Below are 6,505 nucleotides of genomic sequence, written 5' to 3'. Positions count from 1 at the left end.
TGCAGGTGCTCCCATATTCCCAAGCAGTGTAGGTTAGGTTGATCAGAAAGTATAATGGTGATGTATAATCTGTAAAATGGGATCTAAAAATGACTGCAATTGTGGTGATACTGCCACATAACAGAACAAGAATCAGTCTACAAGATGCCCAGGTGACAGGTGCACTGCCAATGTTAATATAATAATATTGTGCATGGAGACATGGAGCAAATAACACCTATCTCAGCAATGTAAGCTTGGGACATTAAAAGACATTTAACACCATGCACAAAAACCACCAGCTGTTAGCTGGCATCAGGGTGACTGTTATCTTAGATATGTCTCCCCGGTCACTATTATGATGGTCAGGTGTTCGAAGAAGGGCCATGCCTTTTAATAGAAGAGTGAGGTTCAAGATTACAGAGACATGTAGGACTGCTCAAGGGAATCCAGGGTAACCTCAGGAGTTCAGCGCTCCTTTTCTGACCATGGAAGTGGTAGCTGGGATTCCCCCATGCAGGAACTTAAAACCATCCAGACCTTCCGACCATATATCAGTTTAACTTAGAGTTGTAAGGAGAATTCTCAAGAGCTCACCTGGCAAGAAGAGAGCCCAGAAAAGACAAAAAGATGTAAGGAAACAACAGGAAAAGAAAGGAGAGATACTTTAAGGTAGCAAGTGGGCCAGCCACAGTACTTGAGAGATAGAATATAGGTTGATTACTTCCCCTATCAATTTTATCCAAATTTCACGAACATATCAGCTTCCATTTTATTACTTTTTGTTGTAATAGACCTTTTAATTTGTAATACTTTTTGTCTTTTTCGATTCAGACCCACTCATCCGCAGCCCTGCAAAATAAGAAAGTGTCAAGTGGTACAGTTCCATCAATTCCAAGATGAGTTTCGGTTTTGCTTCACTAACTGTCAGGATAGTTTCCAGAACACTACAGTGCAGGAACTTAGTGGATGACTTCAGTTTAACTCATTCTGTCACTTAGACTCATTTTCACTAGGTTGAGTTGAATGAAACAGCACACAGGTTGGTCTCCAGACATGGAAATCACAATTTACATATGCTATTTATTAGTATGCTGGACTGGGCACAGTAAACAGCATGAAGAAGGAACAATTGTATGTAAATGCTCACTTAATCTTAGAGGGAATTTTCACTTGCCACCCACAGTCTCAAGAAGGCAGCAAACCAGTGATTTCATATTGAAATACAAGTCTCCAGTTTTCCAAAATATAATCTCTTCTTGTTAGGATTGCTATCAGATCAGTTCTAAAATTGAATGGAACCCCCATACTCATGTTCTTCCCTTAGGTAGCTCTACCCCAATATGGCAATAATCAGAATTAGGCTGTTTGAAGACCTTACTTTTTCCTATAGACTTATTTCTAAGGCCCCACCCTCCATTTTATACCATTTGCTTATATACAATCTTAGGCGGTTATTGGAGATACTGCGCTGCTATACTTAGCACACCATTTGATTTTGGTTTCACTCTGGTTTAACCATGTATCCAATAACCATGTATCTAATAACCTACCCCTATAGTTCAGGGTCACCGGTAGCTGGTACTTAATCCAGAAGTCCAGGTGGCAAAGTGTTCATCAATCCTGGATAGGGTGCTATTCCATTCCAGTCTTCAAAATAAGCTAACTTTATTTATGTCCATCCACCCATCTATTTACATATTCTTGTTTTTCTACCTTGGAGTCACATAAAGACACAGCCATTACTGATTTGGATCCAATGCAGAAACCAGCAATATATGGGAAGCCACTTCATCACAGGTTTTACTCACACCCACTCATGCAAGGTCTATGTATTTAAATATAGTTACTATTTAAATGTAATTTTTCATACACAAACTGGTTAAATGCATATCAATAGACTATGCTGAAACAGTTGGTTGTGATTGTGCAGAAGATGAAAACATCAACTTACAATATCCCGAAGAATATCTACAACCGTTAACACCATCTGGTCTTCCTCTACACAAATTACTGTAGAAAGAAGGATGTATCTAAGAAAGGTAATGTAGTACATCTTCAGGGGATAATATTAGACAACAAAGGAGATCTTGATATGTCATTTGTATTAAAACGTTAACAGTTTCCCATTAGAACAGCTTTTGCAAAGACAATTTACAAATCTCAGAGCCAAACTTTCGAAAAAGTTATTTTATTTGATAGAGAGAAAGAAATGAAATTCAATCACGGGCATTTATACGTTGCGTTTTCATGAAGAAAGTCCAAACACAGAATCAAAAATTCAATTCAAAAAATAGTTTTTACTTAAGTTTTACAGTAAAAGTGTAAGTTTTAAAAGTTTTTGCGTGTTAATTTCAATGTCAAACAGTACAGAATCGTATTACGGAACAAATAACTCTAACATATCATGAAATATAATTTACTTTCAAATGATTACATTTTACTATATGTTAATATGCTTAATTACTTGCTGTAATGTAAAACAGTGAATTGTACATCTGCATCCCTATACGCGAGTGCCAGAACTGCAAAGAGGCTAGTGCATAGTGCAGGCACGGGGGTTGGCGAGTGAAGCGAGCAGGGGGCAAAGCCCCTAGTCTATAAAATGCTAAATATGGTCTGTCTGTCATGGAAAAACTTGCAAACCACTGGGCCATCTTGATCTTTGTCTTAATCAAGAGCTTAGGACATGACACGTGTAACACAACCCAAAAATTGAGACAACCTCACCCACGTAATTGGGCTTCGAGTCCACACAGCAAGCAACAGTGTAGCCATGCAACCTGGCTAACACAAAAAGAACAGTAGCACAGGCACACTGCAATGTTGACAGGAAAAGATCTGCGGTGATATCTGCTGACAGTGAGGCAAATTGCACAGGGCGATTGCTCATTTTCTTTGCAAACACAAATTATATACCCCTTACATAACAGAAAGTCAAAAATGACCATTAAAGTGAAGGTGCAGGCTTCCTCCATCACATTATCGGACTTTGGATCTTTTCATCACAGACACAAGTCATACACTCCAAGCTCAAAAGATGGTTATACAAACCATTAGAATATGACAAAGGTGGCAGCACCCTCGACAGAGTGATCTACCTTACTTCGAGGACCAGGGGTTCAAGTGTTTGCTATTATATACTGTATATACATATACTGAAAATATAATGAGTCCATACCAGTGATAGAATTCAAGTCCTGATTTGAGACAGCACAAGACAGCAGAGATAACCAACACAAAAATGTTAGAAATTATACGCATGGCCTAACATTCAGGTGCATTTGGCAGCTAAATTAACAGATATGAAAGTTGGAGCATTTCATATTTCTTTTCTTAGTTCATTCAAGAGTCAGTTATTACATTTTTGTTAATTAAATAGTCTTATAACAATAAGGCATACTCAAAAGTAATAGCAGTAATAGAAAGCAATTACATGTGCTAGCAGACCAAATTAAATAAATGCTTTTTAAAAGCACTTTACATTGAAATTAAAAATGGAACACAAATAGGCTTGTGGTGGTTTAATAGCTTTCATACACAGCAAATTGCAAATCAGGTGATGTGAAAATGACATTGATTGATTGATGTGTGCTAGTGGTGGAGGGTCTGTTACTAACTGTTGTTCAATTTTCTTGAACATAACATTTTTGAAAGTATACCCAATACAGTAGTATCCAATAATCAGCTATTGAAAAATAACTAACAAAAGCAGAGTCAATAATGCCTTATAAAAGGAGAAAAGAAACTGAAATAAGTTTCCCATATAGCTATTAATATTAGTTATACACAGTAACTTTTTAAAATTGTATAAATAAATAACTTGTATAATGGAAATATGAATGGTACATGATCAGCAGTAAGATCAAGGGCTTGATGCGATTGTTCGTGTATGTCTGGGACTGAAAGATCAGGGGCTTAAGCCACTAATTCCTCCTACCTCCCAACATCACTATCCATTTTTAAACTAATCCTATGGTTATAACAGTTAGGGCTGCTGCACCTTTCCTGTATAATTAATTCATTCAAACACCATTTAGATTAAGATGGTAACATTGGCTATTCGCAATAACAATCTGCAGGTAATATTAGTTCAATCAATTGTGTTATATATGCTTAATGAATTGCTTTTCCGTTCCATTTTTTTTCCAGAGAAATAACATTTTTTTGGACTCAATTGGTTAACTAATAGCAGTAGAAGGTGTTGTTGTGTGAGATGTTTGCACATGTGCTCTGCCTGGCTTTTGACTCACTTGCATCAGGGATTCGAGCGGCTGTCAGAGGAGTAAAAGTAGAAAATATGCAAAATATACAAGTTTAGGCAACCACTCTCAAGGTAAAATTATAACTACTTCCTAGCTGAAGTTGTACAGAATATGTTTCTGTTTTAAGGTGGACAGGTTTGCAAATTCACTAATGCTTTCAATGGGAAATTTCGAAATTTAAACCCTTGTACAATACAATCTGTGTGAGATATGTAAAACGAAAATTGAACTGTTTCAACAAATTTATTTGAAGAATAAGTGTGCCACATCTTAGCAAAATTAGCCCACATGGGGCCCCGAGTTGTTTCTTGCAAACTGACAGACAGACAAGAGCTTTCACAATAGGTGTTTCACGTGTTATGTGCAAACACACCTAAAAATGAACTGTTTTGTTTCTTTCACTATGTTATTCTTTAAATAAGCTTTTAAATAATGTTTTACAAAGTTAAAATTATTGATTTCTTAAAAAGTTTTAGAAGTGAGGATATTTTCACACCACTTTTCTTTAAATATGTTTGCTCAAATAACTTAATCAACCCAAACTCACTCGCAATGCTCTTTAGCACCACACTGCTCCTCATCCCAGGACCTGCCAATATTAAATGCCAGTTGTCTCAATATCTGGTGAATTCCTTTCTCAAACTGAACCCCCAGTCACTTTAATGCAAAGTCAGTTCCTTCATTCTGCGTGTAGCTCTCATTTCCTGGTCCAGTATCACAAAAACTACAAGAAGCACACCTCAGGCCTTAATTGTGTTACATACAACAGATGTGCATTATGCTCTGTATAGTGCCACCTAAGAAAATGTTTTCGATTTTGGGCTTTGAATTCTGTACCTGCTCACTGTCTGTTTAGACTCTAAACTTTCTCTCCGTGTCTTTGTGTTTTTTTTTTTCTTCTGGTCACCGCAGTTTTCCTCTCAAAGATATACATTTTAGGTTATTTGGCTATTCTAAGGAGGATTTGTGTATATGTGGGCAGGCTAATCGAATGTCAGTTATCTGGTCCAGGCCTTGTACCTGCTGCAACTGGGACCCTGCTAAATTTATTTGAATTAAAGAGGTGTGAGAATATTATATTATACTACTTTAGTTAACTGAAGGGAACAGGTTAAGTGAACAACTCAGGGCCGGTGTATGTGCTCTTCACCTGAATTTGTATACTTATATTCAATGGCTGTCTGGTATGTGTTAGTCTGTCTCTATAGTGTTGCTCTCTGTCAATTGGCAGATATGAATTGAAAGACATATTTAAGGTAATGATGATGTTGGAGGCAGAAGCTGTGGCTGAAGATTATTGTATGTAACATTCTTTTATACAGTGTCCAAATGAAGTGAGCTGCACATTTACCCAACAGTGCATAGACTGTGCTACTAGTAGCCAAATCCTCACACAGTAGATACAGGGAGACACCTGCTCCTCATGCACTACTTAAGCTCAGCTCTGACTGACTTCTGACTTTCCAAGCTTGCAAGTGTGCTTCAGATTAGATCTTAAATTGACTCCTTGTTTGCAGCACAAGACGGATTGTTAGCAGAAGGTAAAAAAAAATTATAAATGTACTTATTTGAGGCACCGTCTTAAAGAAAAACGGCAGTGAGCTAGTCCTTGAGGGACTGACCTTCTCCAAAGCTGCTGCCAGTCAGTGACCTCAGACTCCCTGCTTTCCTGACTCCTCTAAATCTAAAACTTAAATCTTTTTTTTTCCTTACCCCCTTGGTTGCTCTTGCTGAATTTCAGCTTCCATCTGCTGCAGGTCTCAGGGATGCTTTGTGGTTTTGTCTGCTGACGGAGGCCAGGTGGTCGCGTTTTGGGAGTTGTCTGTCATTGCTTCAGAAATGGAACCTGACTGCAGCCAGGCGATAGCAGCTTCCCTGTGAAACAAAAGGCGTTGGCAGCTGCATCGAGCTGTGCTACAGAATTCCTCTCATTCCCGACCCTTCTTCTGCTAAAGCTCAGCAGCACCTGGATATTTGCTTTTTAATAGACACTCTTGGGAGGCACAAGCCCGGAGAGCAGTCTGTGCAATGCTTACGTTCATGGTTTGTTTCCTTCGTCCAACTCACTGCATCTCCTCAAGGCTGCTTGAAAACTTTGGTCCTGTTATCACACATCACCTCTCACTTACTTGGACATGACAGCGGCCTTTACACCTTTGTTATTACATATTCAGTGACAAGCACCTTGCAAATCTACAAAGTTTAAAATTTTGCCCTGGTAAAAAAGATTATAAAAACAGAAAGATGAAACATGGTCTAAC

The sequence above is a fragment of the Polypterus senegalus genome, chromosome 1 (genome assembly GCF_016835505.1).
Source record: "Polypterus senegalus isolate Bchr_013 chromosome 1, ASM1683550v1, whole genome shotgun sequence".
NCBI classification, from domain to species: domain Eukaryota; kingdom Metazoa; phylum Chordata; class Cladistia; order Polypteriformes; family Polypteridae; genus Polypterus; species Polypterus senegalus.
Note: the sequence above shows the minus strand (reverse complement) of the source record.